Source organism: Cygnus olor, chromosome 2 (assembly GCF_009769625.2).
Source record: "Cygnus olor isolate bCygOlo1 chromosome 2, bCygOlo1.pri.v2, whole genome shotgun sequence".
Lineage (NCBI taxonomy): Eukaryota > Metazoa > Chordata > Aves > Anseriformes > Anatidae > Cygnus > Cygnus olor.
This window is the reverse complement of record NC_049170.1, coordinates 41683713-41700295: the sequence shown is the minus strand read 5'-3', so window position 1 is coordinate 41700295 and position 16583 is coordinate 41683713. Positions and strand designations below refer to the sequence as shown.

At 42.1% G+C, this 16583-nt stretch overlaps 1 protein-coding gene across 3 annotated transcripts in view; it reads right to left on the bottom strand.

The window, feature by feature from the left end:
* LRRC3B (leucine rich repeat containing 3B) overlaps positions 1-16583 on the bottom strand; it is a 173679-nt gene that overhangs the window by 68517 nt on the left and 88579 nt on the right. For 2 of the 3 annotated variants that reach the window (XM_040549024.1, XM_040549026.1), the window contains one exon: positions 7698-7786. The exons of the other annotated variant lie outside the window; for it this stretch is intronic. The gene's annotated coding sequence lies outside the window, so the exon portion shown is untranslated. The remainder of the gene's footprint in view (positions 1-7697; positions 7787-16583) is intronic. 3 annotated transcript variants of the gene reach the window in all.

The window sequence follows — 16583 nt, the reverse complement described above, 5'->3', positions numbered from 1 at the left end:
AAACAAGCCTTAGCCTTTCAGGTTTTTTAATCAAACAAATAAAATCAAGAGAGTTTTTTTTCATTCTGTAATTGTATGTATGTCAGTGCCATGCCTTCCCCAGTTCGTTTGTTGTGATTTATATTTTCAGAAAGCGTATGGTTGTGCTGCATGAGAAATGTCTCTGATGAACTGAATTCTCTGACTGCAGTAATTCTATATGAGCTCAGTGTCTTAATCTGCTGATGATTTCTTGTTTTTGTAAAACCACTGCGTACAGCCACTGCATTATTTATAGTAATTAATTTTGGTCTCATCCTGCAAGTTCTTCATTGTGTGAGAATTGCCAGAAAACACTTTTTTTTCTTTTTCTTTTTTTTTTTTTTTTCAGAGAGTAAGACAAAATAATAAACCGCAGTCAAGTCTCTATTTAAAGATACTGCCATAGGTCAAACTCTGCTTTAGTTGTGTAAGTTTGGATAAAGCATCATGAAGTTCAGAGGAAAAAGCAAGAATTTCTAAAATTTCAACAAGACTCCTGTAAGCACTGGCATTAATATACCAAATTGACTGAAAATACAAGGTGGCTGGAAGTCTACTGTTTTTATCTGCAGATATCTCTGATGAAGGTTAATGAAGGACATTCAAGGAGGAGGTAAGAAAAACAGAGTACAAGGACTAAAGGAGCAGAGGTGAGCCTGAGTTAATTGGCTGGGAAACTATCAAAGCTGGGCTCTGGGAAAGTATACTGTAACTGCAGTGTTAATACTGTGTGCTGGCAACAGATGGCCAGCAGCCAGTACTTGTGTAGCAAATCAATGAAAACCAACTAAACTCACGTATGGCCAGATCATAACTGGAAAAGGGTCAGCAGCACGGTACCTATTGCAGCAGGGCACCCATAACCACTTCAAATCAGAAGCCTTCTCAAAAGTAACTAAAAATGAGATTAAGGGTGTCAGGATTAGGGCAATTGCAGGCAAGGTGTTAGAAGCAAAATGTGTCCCAAAAACATAGCACATTGTATGTGAATTTTCTTTATGTACTTGAAGAAGCAGGAGATGCAGAGGAGCTAACATACCAGATGGTCTACTTTCCTCTGAACACAGCACTGCTCTTCACCCATCCTTCCCAACCTTAGGTACTGGGCAGTCAGCATTAATTTAAGCACATCAAGCAATGAAACATGTAGCTTTTCCATTGCAGGACTCCATTCCTAGCCTTCCAGACCTCTATAAAAGGAAACTTTTTAATATATATGCCAAACTAATGCAGCATGTGATTTTGGTAGTATGCCACTTTGTTTCTCAAATTGACAAGAATTATTTTTGAATTCAAAAAAAAAAAAAAAGAAAAGGAAGAAGAAGGAAAACCCATGTGTAAAATGCAGTTTGAAGGCAAGGTTTTACTTAGCGGAAAGCTCATCTTACAGGTCAGTATGGCAAAGTATCTGCCTGCACCAAGTACTGGTTTGGAATTGGAATGACTGTCTTCCCCTGCCTTTGAATTTTAAAGGTGACAGCAGCAAACGACCCACTTCATATGTTTAGCTTTGGCATCATTATGTTGCTGAAGGTACAGAAAAATGACAACATTGGAAACAGAAGGTTGCAGGCACAGCCCATTCTCTTAAGTATACTGTGCTGGGAGATTTTTGGCTTATCTAATAAGACCTTACATTCATCTTAATGGTCTTAAAAAAGATGTGCAGGTGGTGGGTTGTGTTTTCTTGAATGGAAGGAAGGAGAAACAGGGCACAGAGGATGCCTCTGGGAGACCACCATCCAGTAATGTTAGAGAGGAAGAAATGGTACATCCATAACCCTTGTGATGGAAGGGATTGGCTGATCCTGACACAGAGATAAGCAGAGATACCTGAAGGCCTTGCATCAGAAAGATATGCAAGTCCTGAAAATGGGGACAGTGAAGCATGGCACACCAGCTTTGGGGGGTGGGAGGTAGTCTCTTGTGGCTGCAGAAGGAACAAGGTCCTTTTGGATCTGCTTTACATGAGGCACTTGCTTGTCTCCTAGCAGTTCAGTTCTGGTTTTGTACAGCTCACTGTGCACAATTCTGCATAGTCACCAATGGTCACATTAGCCAGAGACCACGTGTCGTGTACAGAAGCTTTCTCAGTCACAGGCACGCAGAAGCGCAAGCCAGGCAGTCTCGCCGTTTTTCCATGCAGCTACTGTTACAAGATCCCAAAACACGTGAGTTATTTACTCATTATTGGCTGCCCAGTCACAGGCATGGTGCTTTCCAAAAAACACGACACCAACCCCTCCCTGCAGAACATATGATCCAAAATAGGAAAGATCTAGTTGGAACAGGGGTAAGGGATACCAAATACAAGCAAAGGGCTCAAGGCAATTAGCAGCCATCACCCTCTTAAAATACTTTTGCTACTGTTGTCATGACACAGCAAGTTTCCATTCTCCCATTGCCTTCATATCACATCACCATTCAGTTCAGCCTTCCACCTGCTGGAAATCCCAATTACAGCTTTCCACACAGTTCAGACAGCGTTTTTATTTCTCATCAAGATAAACACAAAGATCCTGCAGTAATAATGTGTCTTTTCCATGAAAGCTCATGCATAATACCAGCTGGATGAGAACTTCAGGACTCCTGTACAAGGCTGCCATCTTAATTGTTTATGTGGCAATGGACTGTCTGTAGGACAGATGAGATTTCTTGTTTGATCGAATATCTGTTTATGAATTAGCCTCTCCTTTCTATCTGTTAGGAGTTACTACATGAGCAGGTGCCATCCCACAGTGGCCAATGAGCGAATTGCCTGGCCATGGTTAATGTGTCAGGCAGTGCTCTGTGTATTCACAGAGAATTGCTTCTGTTTGAAAAAAGTTAATGGGCCTCACTGTCTGAAATATGACCGCTTTCTCAGCAGTAGTGGAAAATGTGCTGCAAAATATCTCAGTAAACAGACAGACCTATTCTCCTGGGCAAGATCCTGAGAAAGTGGGTTAAACAATGTGGCTTGTAGATGTGTTAATAGATGAGCTGTGCTCTCAGTACTGATCCTAAGATGCATACTCAGAGCAGATGTCACTTTTAAAGCCACTAATTGAACATGACTATAGCTGATAGCACTTTCCTACCTCCTCTGCCTACCCTCAAAGACTCTGTCCTGTTTGTTTATTGGAAGTATTCATTCTTCCCCAAAGATTCAGTGGGGACTGCATCTCTCTGCCAACAGGGCCTTTTATGTGGAGCTATTACTCTGCATTTGCCTCTCATACTTGCCTGATCCAGCCAAGTGAATCATCACGTCTGTGCAGCATTTCTCTTAGCAGAGGATAGAGTACAAATCATGACTAACTTTGCATTTGGTTATACAATGCCCCAGGGCCATGAAAGCAACGCAAGGGAGGTCTACATTCAAACCAACTCAGCATATCTGACCTTATATACTACAATATATACTTTCAGAGCAACAAACTACTCTGGGTAAACTGTTGAACAATTAGTGTTCACAAGGAAATGGACAGAGGGAAAGAGACATCCAGGAAAATAGCACTGGTTGAAGTGAGACATTTTGGGAAAACATCCCTTCACAAGGCCTGATAACATGAGATAAGGATCTTCTGCACATTGCAGGACTCCAGCCATGAGTTATGACTTCCATATATTTTATATGCAGACCCACCCAGATGCAAGCTCATGCTCCAAGAAACTGCTTAGCACTCAGAACATCAGTGGCAGCCATCAGGATCACAGAAGTTAGTCCTAATAGAAGCTCGGCTGAAATTAAACACTTTAGTTTAACTGTATCTCTAGAAGCAAAAGATAAAATTTGCTCCTACGGGCTGATTTTTTCGAGCCTGCTGGAAACTGGCTGACAGTTCTTCCCATGAGGCTTTCATACTGCAGGTCACCCCAGAAACACCACATTTCAGCAAGATGGCTGCCACCAGCAATATGTCTGTAATGTCAACTGCAATTAAAGCCTTGAAAAATAGCATGCAGATTCTCAACCTTTTATGAATAATGATGAGTACCTTATTGCTCATAGACTCTTGAGCTGAGCACAAACCTCAGGTAATTTTTCATCACCCTGCAATCCTCTGCACCCTCAAATCAATCACAGTTCTGCTGTGGACTTCTAAAAAGGCAGGGCAAGATATCTCAGGACATGAAAAATCTACATGCTCTGCATACACAACAAGGAAGGCACAGTTCATGCTGTAGCAGTAGCATAAAGCAACACAACCTACTTCAGCTCGACTAAAATGCACCCACTGTTGCATGATTTATAACAAAGCAATCTCAGTGGTACTGTTGGAAAAAAATAAGACACAAATAAGCTGTTTTTCTGTTAAAAATAAAAAATAAAAGGCTATCCTTCCTCTCTCCTTTCCTTAAAAATAAAATAAGCTGGAAAGGGTCATTCTATTTGCATCCTAAACTTCCCTTAAGACATACAAAGTCACTCATGGCCTTGCACATATTGAGGACTTATGAAGTAGCCAGCGTGAAATGGGCTTTCACCCACCACTTTCTTGTGGTTTTGGCTTGGATAGAGTTAATTTTCTTCATACAGGCTCATATGATGCTGAGGTTTTGAATTTTGATGAAAATAGCAGTGAGAATACACCAACATTTTTAGTTATTTCAGAGAAGTGCTTACACAGAGCCAAGAACTTTTCTGCTACCCATGTTGCAGAAATCCTTTCCAACCCTTCTCCAGCTTCCTCAGGAGATCTCCAGGCAATGATTCCTGTGCCCCCAGCTTTGCTCAGCTCCCCACACAGAGCTACCCAGGACCCATCCCCTCAGGTGTCCAAGGCTCGGGGGCATACAGGAGGCATCAGAAACAGAGCTCATGTTTTGCCAGCAATCCATTCAGCCACAAGGCCTTTGGCCATGCAGAGGGACGTCTCTTACTCTGAGAAGGATTTCCATCCTGGCCTTGTAATGCCCTATTTCAGAAGCCCCATGCCCACGGAGAGCTGAAGTGCTGCAGGCCTTTGTGCCTCCCAGCAGCAGGGCCTGGTGCTGCCCATACTGCATGAGGACAGGCAGCCTGTGGCAGAGCTGCCCCTTGGCCTTCGGGCAGCAAAGGCTCCTCGTGCTCTCAGCACCTTGCCCTGAGAGAGGCAGGCTGCCCAGCTCTGCCAGCAGAGGTGGATGGCAGGGGGCGGCGGGCAGGGCAGAGCCCAGGGGAGCAACACACTGCAGCCACTTTCCCAGCATCATGGTTTTGGCTAGGATAGAGTTAATTTTCTTTGTGGAGGCTTGCATGATGCTGTCGTTCGGATTTTTGATGAAATTAATGGCAATAACAAACCAATGTTTTTACTTGTTACAGAGCACTACTTATGTAGAGCCAAGGATGTTTCTGCTTCTCATGTTGCCCTGAGAGCGAGGAGGCTGGGGGTGCCCAAGGAGCTGGGAGGGGACAGAGCCAGGACAGCTGACCCAGACTGGCCAAAGGGATGCCCCACATCATGTGGTGTCATGCTCAGCAATAAGAGCTGGGGAAAAGAAGAAGGAAGTGGCGGGGGGACATTGTGAGTGGCAGTGTTTGTCTTCCCAAGAAACTGTTACACATAATGAGTCCTGCTTTCCAGGGAGTAGCTGAACATCTGCCTGCTGGTGTGAAGTAGGAAGTTTTACTTTGTTTTGCTTGTGGGCACAGCTTTTACTTTCCCAGTAAGCTGTCTTTATCTCAGCCTCTGAGTTCTTGCACTTTCACTTCTCCAATTCTCTCCCTCAACCCACCTGGGACAAGTGAGCCAGCAGCTCTGTGGTTCTCACCTGCCTGCTGGGTTAAACCACAATACACATAGCCAGCTCCTTTTCACCAACTGGTAGCTGAGAACTGTCTCACTGGATACGTTAAAATCCCTGTGGCTTCTATGTGAAACAACACAAAACCCTGGTAGCTGACTTGGAACCATACAAACTAACAGTTACCTACTACTCAAGAAAAAAAAAAGAGAGAAGAGAAGAGAGAGAAGAGAGAGAAGAGAGAGAAGAGAGAGAAGAGAGAGAAGAGAGAGAAGAGAGAGAAGAGAGAGAAGAGAGAGAAGAGAGAGAAGAGAGAGAAGAGAGAGAAGAGAGAGAAGAGAGAAAGAAACCATATACCATACAAAATGTTATAGCTCTATTTCTCGAAAAAGTAGTTTTAACATTCACATTCATATCTTTTATTACAAAGCCTCAGTTCACCACTTCAAGTTGAAGCGATAGGCAGAGATACACTATTATGGGTACAGTTTGCTTACTTGCTATGAGATGGACATTTTAGCAAATGCTGCGTTCAGCAGGTAATACTGCTGATCTTTCTTTCCACCCACAATATGTTTAGCTCCAGCAGTAGCAATATGTACTTCAGGTTGCTGATCAGCTCTGGTCTCTGAGAGTGTCCTCTCTCTGAGACTGCCCCTGGAACTGGCACCAATTACAGCCAGTAGAACTGAAATGAAGAATATGTTTGTGATACTAATAGGCCCTTAGATTAATGGCTTTGGAGGTGCAGTTTAACAGAGACCACAAGTTAACAATCAGTGTTTGGGTTTATTAACTGAGGGAAGGTCGGGGCCCAGTTCCCTAAAGGGTTAATATCTGTCAGGACCTGAGACCCACCTGATGCTGCAGGACTGACAACAGGTACAACCCCCTGCTCTAGGTATCTGGATAGATGAGGAAGATGCATCTGCATATTCCTTGGGAACGGCCACAGAGCAGTGGGAGAGGAGACAGGAATGATAGTTTTTTTCTGCAGCTAAATTACCAGGAGTTTGAGATATTATTAAATCCTGATGGTGGCCTTTAAGGGTAATGAGGGTGACTGTACCATAATTAACATTACTCCAGTCTATTACAGGCTGGACTAAAGCCACTAATTAATTTCACATGACCAACACAACATGGACATCACATCTGGTTACATCAGTAACGTGACAGCCAACAGAAGCCTAAAGATAAAACGTTCAGTGACATTTTATTTTCTCTCTGAGTTCCTGGAAAAATACAATGATACTAGAATGCAAACATATGAATGAAAGAATTCCAAGTGGTATTTGTGGATTTTTTTCCCCTTTTTTTCCTAGACAAGTGCCATTACTGAAACAGACTCTAAAACGCATGGAATGCTCTTAGGGCCCTCCCTACTTCCCCAAGAGTATTGATGTATTCCTGTGTGCACTTACCTTGTTAAAATCACCCCACCAGCATGTCATGTTATGGAAAATGTAAGTCTATGGGAAGTATTCAGCTCTGACTCATTATCTCTACCTAACTACAGGATCATGAGCTCAGAAAGAGAGAGCAACTCTCACATCAGCACGAGTAGGATACAGCATTCTTTCCTCTAGTAATTTTATCGTGGGTTTAATGGTTTTGGTTGATTTTTCATCCCAAACATGGTTACTATAAACACTCTAAAGTAACCCAGTTGGTCTCCTACACATTTCTGCACAGAATTCATGAATGAACAAGAGACCACAGATGACAGAGGCAGGCTTTCTGGCAATGGCCCTGCTAAACAGCTGCCAAATTGCCTTGCTCAGGATGAGGAACAGCAGCACAAAACTACCTAACACCAAGTCTTCATCATGATGCCTCAGGAGGTGTCTGCAGTGCTGTTGCTAGGGTACCCTGCTCGCAAAGTGCCATGGTTGAATAAAGTAGGTCAAGAAAACTACCATTACAACAAGAGTCTATTTGCTATTCTCTAGCCTGCCCCTCACCTGGTGCTGTGCTGCTGTGGGACCCTCCTCAATGCTTGATCTTGCTGAGACCCCAGGCATGTTGCATACTTTCCTGCATGGTGGCCCACCTGCATAGAAAGGACAAGAAATTCTGTTTCAACCTATTTTTTGTCACTAAGAAATACATAAAACAAAAACGGGGGAGGTTTTGGCAGCCCCATAGGCCAAGGAGCACCCAGATTTCCAAGGTCAGCCCTGCAGGCCGCTGCTGTCTTTTCCCCTTCCATCAGACAGCTGCTCTCTGGTAAAGATTCAGAACTAAAAGTATGGATTTAAGGATGGATATATTTCATGTGAAACCCTGATGCAGAAGTCTGTTCAGCCATACGTTTGTTTTGTTATTTCTCTTTGTCCTACTAAGGATCTTCTTCACTTCCTGGGAGCACTATTTTCTGTGGATATGCCTGGTCTTTTAACACCATCCATGAGAAAGTTCGGCCCATATTTCTGTGAGAATATACACTTCTAAGAAGTTAACACTAAGCATCTAACCTAGGAGGCTCCAGATGCTACATATCCACACTATTACAGCCCTTCTGCTGCAAGATTTATGAATTGGGTCAATTCATTAAGGGGCTGCCTCATGAATCAGGCAGGATTCAGAATCATGACAACATAACCAAACAGCACCAAGCAAGAACAACCTCTGAAAGGCCCTGTTAGCTAGGAATATGGCACTTTCTTCTCTGCTCACTCTTGAAAGTGGACTTGTTAGATTGCCTGCATATCACTGTGGTAATACCACAGCGATCTACACCATAACAGGGACTTTGGAGAGCAAGGGGTGGACAGTTGCATCAAGGTTTGATTCATTTCTACTCTTCTCATTTTAAGGACGAAGATATGTTCTCTTTGCTCCTGTACTACTGTTTAGGAAGACTAAGATTAGGCTGTTTGGTCCTTTGGTCCATCTCACAACCTAACCCTTAACCCTACCTGACAAGCCAGCCAAGCCTTAACATTGCTAAGCAGATGACCCAATCCATGACATTAAGAAACTGTTCCTGTCTCCATTCAGTCAACAAAAATAAAATGTTAACAGTTACTTAATTGGTATGACTTAGATAATCCTTGTACAGTACTTACCTACTAATAGAGCTAGGAAGAGCTAAAGGTTTAAAAATATTAAATTGGAAAATTGCATGTAAATTAACTCCTATGAAAACAATAAGCTTTTTGTGCTTGTACAGTGATGTTTTATTTGTTCGCAGTGTTGCTGTAGTTGAGCCTTTCCATTTCTGTCATAAATGCCAACTGGTTGATGAGAACGCTATTTACTACGGGTGCTTGTGATACATAGTGGTTATCTTCATCTCAGTAAGGTCTTGGCAGGATAGAGAGGCAGTCATAGGGCCTCTGGTAATAACAAAGCCCAAAGCGAGGAATATAATTACATGGGTATTTTGTCATCCCTTTTTCTTTTCCTTTTTTTTTTTTTTTTTTTTTGAGGCCATAAACAATATTGTGGATCTAGCTCTCTTGTTTTCATGACAAAGAGAAACAGATGATACTAGTCAAGTACTTTCTTTGGTGCCCTCCTCTTTATTTACAAAGACTGCACAGGGAGTCCTATGAAAGCAGCAGAAGCAAAATAGAATCAGTCACCATGCTCAGAGATCCCTAAGCCTGCCTTCCCAAAGGGGTTTGTGCTAAATATTGCTGCTTCCATTTCCTCTGACAGATTCTTGCAGTTTTGTTTTCCTCATCTGCTCTGTTTTTCTCTCCACACAAACATTGTGGAGGGCAGTTTCCAAACTTTCACCTTCGCCACCTGCCTCAGGGGACCCCCATCAGACCTTCAACTCCCTTGCTGCCAGGAGGCCAGATGAGCAGTGATTTCCTGGGATCTCTTATCATGATATAGGAGTCTATTTAAGTGCTCCATCTGATTAGCTCAAAACCCCAGGATGTGGTACAGCTGTTCCCTATAAGCATGTACATAAGTGTAACCAAAGGCTTGGTTCACAGCATTAGGAGCTTTCAGTGTGAAATGAGAACTCCAGCAAAGAAAAAGGATGAGTTTCAAAGGACTAAGTTTACAGCTAGAACAAGAGCCAGACGGTGTCTGTTGTGCTCTGAGACTCTGTCATCTTGTTTTATTTTATCTCACAGTGGTTGTTATTGTCCTTTGATTCTGACAGGACATTGTGCTTTCTTTTTTTTCCCCCTCAGGACTTATATTTGGATTCACTAGACCAGATTTCTTATTTATGTAAAAGTGTTCCTTGTGTCCTGATATTATTTATGTATTTCTTGCCTAGATTTTTTAGTACCTGACAAGAGGACTCCAGGTACTGCTAACTGTTCTTTAGATTTTTCTTTGACAGAAATGCCAGTTCCAATCAGACCAAACAACCCAACAGTGAAATCAATCTTGTACATATTCTCCATTTCAACCCTGCCCTGTGCTCAGCTCCTCACGAGGCATGCTCATGCCCACCTCCTGAAGATGAAGAGAATTTCTTAAAGACCTGCAAGAAAACAGCACTAGACACTTTTAAGTTTCAAAACACTCCACCACAGGTCGTGCTGCTGACTACAGCTGTTGCAATGGCAAGGACAGTAGGATAATATAGAAGGTGCAGTTGTATCATTTCTTTTGGCATCCTATACTTTCTTGCTATTCTTTTCAAAGCTAGGTTTTTTATCACATCTACTTTGTGCAGTGCTGGTGAGAAATCTCAGTACTCAACAGTCATTTCTAGTCAGCAGTTCTGATCCACCTGCTAGCAGAAGCTTTTGGGGACAGAAGAGAGAGGTCCTATGTTAACAAGGGATTTCAGTAATGAAATTAAACCACAAGAAGCAGAATCAGTACCAACAAAAGGAAGCAGCACTTCCCACTGCTCTCCAGCCATTCTGCTCCATCACAATTCCAGTGCAAAATAATCTTCAGAAATTCTAGTGAATGTAAGGAATTAAGAAGGCAAAATAGTGCTTATAGCCCCAGTGTCTCCACTGGAGACAAAATGGGACCAGGAGAACTTGTCAGAGACAGGAGATGCAATAGCCTTTTTCTGCTGCATGTCCAGAGGAACCTCTGGAGCACAGTGCAAAGAACTTCATGCTGGAAATCAAACCAGCCTTGAAGGGCTTCTATGTAAACAACTTCTTAGCATTAGCTAGGGCATGAATAAGACCAACATCTGGAAAGAGTAGAGCTGGGTCAAAGTCCTGCTGATTGTTTCTGGTTTTTCATCTGAGAAACAAGTCTAATCCACTAACTCTAAACTCATCATGTGTAAGAGTTGCCATGGGGACAAGCTGAGATTGTGCCGTTTTAGCATTTCTCTTCCAGATTCCTCAATAAAATGCCTGTGTAGGATTCTAGGCAATAAATATGCATATAAAAACGTTAACATACAAACCAACCCATCAGGTAACTTCAAAGCTGTGCTATACCCTCAGCCTGGCAGACTCAAATATTAGCTACTATTTGTACAGTGGCTGCAGGAGCATTCACTGTCCCCAGACTCCTCTCTGCCATAAATGCAAGAAGAAAAAAAAAATATTTTGGTGAATGGCTTAGGAAAATAGGACCCTTTCACAGTGGGTCATGACAGGGAAGGAGAGAGCTGTGAAATGTTTAAGAGAAGCTTCTGAACACCTTCTGTAAATCTGTACCTGTGCTTTACTTATGACAGCTTTTCAGCAGACCCAAATTCTTTAGTCTGTAGTGAGAAGACAGAATTGATATAAAGAGCAGCAATTTAAACATCCTGCTGGGCAGGTGAGAGGAAGGGGAGACAATCACCTAGAAGTGTTGCAGTTTCTCAGTGTTCATCCTTTTTTTTTTCCTAACCAGCCTTTAACTGGGAGAAAATTACTGAAAGAAAGAAAGAAAAAGAAAAAAAAACAGGAAAGCAAAATGTAGGAAGAGAAAGGGAAGGGGAGAAAGGTGATAGAGGCAAGGAAAGGGGAGAAGCATGCTGCAGTTAACATTAGCTGGTGCAGCCTATGATCCGTGTCCTGTGACAGAGATGTGGCTGGGTGGCAATACAGCAAGTGGCTCTCCCCAGGCACCCATGCTGCTGCTAAATCTGACTCTGCCAGGGCTTCAGGTGTAAAGAATGGAGGAATCTTTTGGGAAAAGTTAATAACATCATCGAGTCAGTGAAAATTCTCCAGGGATACTCTAAAGGAAAATTGTGCCTAATTAGGCTGTTATAGCTTGAAAAATGGCCTGTGGTGATCCTCAAGCCCAGAAACTGAGGGTATGTTCACATGACAGGCTGCAGTGTGGCACAGAGTCACAAAAGACGCTCAGATTTTCACGGTAACTTTCAGTGTCCTGTACTGCCTTTCAGCACAAAATCTTGTACTGTGTTGTCCTAGCCATGAAGCATGGGTGGCAGCACCTTGAGAACATCTCTGAAGGGCAACCTAATTCACGACACTCCTTGCACTTCTACCCAGTGCTTTCTGATCTGCAGCCACTGTGGAAATGCCCACTCCAGAGTTACACATTGGGGCACTTCTGCTGGTGGCAGAAGCTGATGCAAACCTGCCTTTAAGTCTGGGGGTCAGGCAGGGCCTCTTCAGGAAATGCTTTCCACCTGTCCTTCTTCCCAGGTGGTTGGTTCTGAGAATCAATCAAGAAAACCTTCCAAGTAAGAAAGAAGCAGGGTTTATAACTATGCTACTTCATGCATCCTCCTTATCAGCACCCTGATAATGTAATTTTGCAGGTCCATTTAAAAATATCTACATATTAAAAATTGAAAGCTATTTAAATTGTTAAGGTGTGTCTGCATTTCAGGTGAATAAATATTTGGCAGTTTTTTGATGGCTGGATAGAATTAGAATACAAAGTATTCTTGGTAAATTGGAGAAACTGCCTGGAAAAACACAAGATGCTTCTCAACAGGGATGAATGCAGTACATTACATCCAGACAGGCACAGTCAACTAGGCTAAAGAATACACCAAACTGGACAGCAAGCTCTAGAATAGCATCTAATAATTAAAATTAGCAATGATGTTTGCATGAGTCAATGTCATTGGGAAGGGAATACATCACCCTGTGTTACAAAGCGTTGCAAAGGAAAAAAAAAAAAAAAAAAAAGGAGTAATATCTGAAAGATGCTCTACTGGTAAGATTACCCAGCCAGTGTGCTATGTCTGGTTTTGTGTAAAACATTTCGAGTGATCTGGAGCAGGTGGGGACTATGAAAAAGTACACCAGAATATCAGAAGTCTAGGAAACATCACCAGTGGACAGTGATTGGACTAATCTGTGGCTAGATGAAAGGAAGCCTTAAAATTTATATAAAAGACAATTGCAAAGGGGAAATGGAAGAACTTGTTGTTGCCTGTGTAGATAAGACTTACTGGGCTTAAACTGCAACAAAGAAGATTCAGAGGCAAAATTAGGATATATTTTATGTCACTAAGAATAACAATGGATCTCCATCACTGGAGCCTTTGACCAGGAATTATGGGGTCTTTTGGAGGGTGGGATAAGAAGAAAACACATGTAAACAGGTGTGATGTGCTTTTTAAGTCTACATAAGACTCATTAGTATATTTTATTGGGCAGTAATTCTGTCTAAAAGGCTCTTCATTTTGTTTCTGTGTAGAAACATGACAAAGAAAAATGAAGAAACTAGAGACTCAACAAGTTTTCAGATCAAGTGTAGGTCTGTGCCTATAGGTGTTGTATGATGACAAAAAAGGAGTGAATGTTGCTAGTTGAGTCTTGGCAATCTCCAGGGGGACTGTGTAAGAGTGCAATTACAGCAAGGAGTGAAATACCAGCGTGATCTGAACAGGCTCATTATCAATGAAATCTTAAAATGGCAACATCCATTAATAAAATGCACTGTGCAGTCTGAAATTCTAGCATGAATTTAAACTAGCTAGAGGGAAGAAATAGTAAGTAACTAGGCTTCTTTGGTTCAATTTATCCAAGGAGCCAACGTAATCTTTTGACATATGACAAAGCAAGAACATAATTTTTTGCCTTCTTGTGTGTGTGGTATATTTCTTAAGAGATTGGGTCGGTTTGGGTAATAAAGTAATTCAACAGGTGACGTTATTTTAAAGCAACTCCTATCAATCTGAATTTAACAGCTATGTCTGACATCTGTGATTAAGAGGTAGCGTGGTGAGACTATGAGAAAATACACTGGCACACACTGGAGCTGAAAATAGAATCATAGCATCTTTTAGATTGGAAAAGATCACTAAGATCATCAAGTTCAACTGTTAACCTAGCACTGCCAAGCCTACCATTAAACCACGTCCCTAAGCACCACACCTACATACCTTTTGAAGACCTCCAGGGATGATGACTCAACCACTTTCCTGGGTATCCTCTTCCAATACTTCACAACCCTTTCAATGAAGAATTTTTTTCTAATACCCAACCTAAATCTCCCCTGGTGCAACTTAAGGACATTTCCTCTTGTCTAATCACCTGGTTGATATCATACCATTGGCCTCAGCCCATTGGTCCAGATTCCTCTGCAGAGCCCTCCTACACTCAGGCAGATCAACGTTCGCACCCAACTTGTGTTGTCTGCAAACTTACTGAGGGAGCCCTCAATCCCCTCATCCAGGTCATTGATAAAGATAACGAAGAGAATTGTCTCCAGTACTGAGCCCTGGGGGCTTGTGACTGGCCACCAGCTGGATTTAACTCCATTCACCATGACTCTTTGGGCCCAGCCACCCAGCCAGTTTTTAACACAATAAAGTGTGCACCTGTCCAAGCCATGAGCAGCCAGTTTCTCCAGGAGAATGCTGTGGGAAACTATGTCAAAAGCTTTAGTAAAGTCTGAGTAGACAACATCCACAGCCTTTCTCTCATCTCCTGAGCATATCACCTTGTCATACCATAACCCACCCTTGAAAGCTAATTCTGAGATAAACCAAATACCCTTTAAATTAAGTGAGAGGCTTATATTTGATTATTGAATATTGAGTATTTAATATTAATGATAATCCAGATATTACCAATAATATATATTTTTTCCTCCATAAACTTGAGTACTGCATAGGTAGAAAGGATAGAAGATGAATAAAAGAATTTCTAGTAGCTCCAGTGCCTAAAAACATCAGTGGACAGACCACTAAAACAGCTGTAATTCATGCTAGATAGCAGCTCGGATCAAGACTTCAGGATGCCAAACTGAGTTTCTGGTTTAGAGATCTTGAATCAAGGAACAACAGTACAAGCAGTGTCCGTGATGCCTCACTGAGCTTTCCAGGGTCTACAAGTCAGTTTGATTTAGTGGGGAAGATACATCACGGCTTCATCCACAAAAGCAAAAACATCAATGTACTGTTGGCTGCTCTCCCACCTACCTTAGCAAGAAAAATTTGTTGCATCCACATGCACTTCAAGTGTTTCCCAGCAGTTTATCATGTTAGACCACATAGGCACAAAACAACACATTGAGCAACTTGCTCAAGACTGAAGCACTGTGCTGATGGCAGAAGGGCTGAGCTGCTGAGAGCAACACCACCAGGTAGCAGCACCATGCACAGCTCCTGAACACAAGCCTAAGCAGGGCAGCACACACTGGGTAAGTATCATTTGTATTGCAAGCCCAGCGGAGTAGGCATTCCCGTTTCCTCAGTGTTGGCTCTCCCTGTGTGGCAGCTTTAGCAACAGAAGTGCAGGCAGCCAATGTGCTGCCAGTTCTCATGATGCTTTGCACTTTCATTGTCACCAAGCTGCTGTAAATTAATTCTTATTCCTCCTTTTCAACACAACATGCAATTTAACTCTCAGAGAAGGAGATCTGTTAAAAAAAAAAAAAAAAAATCCAGAGTCAACTTTGGTCACAGAAAGCAAAATTTTAATTTGAAGTTCAAAGCCACCTATTAGTGATTGGTACCAAGAGGGAGAAAAACATGCAGCTTTCTGAATTGAGCTCAGAATTCAAATTCAAGGTAAGCTAGCCACATTTATCATAATTACTCTTTGGTGAGCAGATCAAAGCCTATAATTTGGGAATAGCATCCTACAACTATTGTGTGTGCAATCAGACAAATACTGTAGGCAGGGAGCAAGAGACCTGCTTTTCAGTAAGTGCTGTATATAAATAAGTAAATAAATTAGGCAAAACATTGTGGCTTTTTTTTTTAAATCACGTTTTTTTCCATCCTGAGAGATGACTTCATTGAAATTTAGACATGCAGAAGTTCCATTATCGACAGCAACAATGCTGCCTTTTATGAGCCCTTTTAGAAAATGCTTGTGTCCCCTAGATGTGCAAAATACATTTTCAAAAGCCATTTATGTCTTTAGGAATTGGCTGTGTTAAAAACTTTTGATGATTTGGGGTTTAAGGCTAGATTTTCAAAACCTCAGAGCTTAAGTCACATTTTTAAAGGGAAAACTCCAATGCCAATCATTGAAACCATTTTTAAAGTTCCATACTTGTTTTCCTAAATCACTCCTGCCTCCTTAAAGAGTCACACGATACTGATGCTCAGATACTTCCAGGAATCATTAAGGGAGTGATTTGAGTTAGTACCTAACATCATGAGGCCAGGGCAGGGGCAGTTTTGACTTGTTCTTGGCGGACACTGGGCAGCTCTATTTTCATACAGCAGTGATAGCACTCCAACCAGTGCTCTCACCAGGAGAGCAGATTGGCAGGCATTTCAAATGCAGAATTATCCTGTGGTTGAGGCAGAGGAGCAGGGCTCCAGAGACCTGATTTCTGTTCTTTGATCAGTCACACCAACCCTGCACGACACCGGGCAGGGCAATTAATAGCTGTATTACAGTTCTTCAGCAAAAACTGCAGGGAAGAGTGTTTCCTTCCTTTCACTTTTCCTCTCTTTTCTGCACAAGGATGGGCAGCTCTGCAAATTTTCTTATTGATTGGTACTGTAAGGACCTGATTTCTAT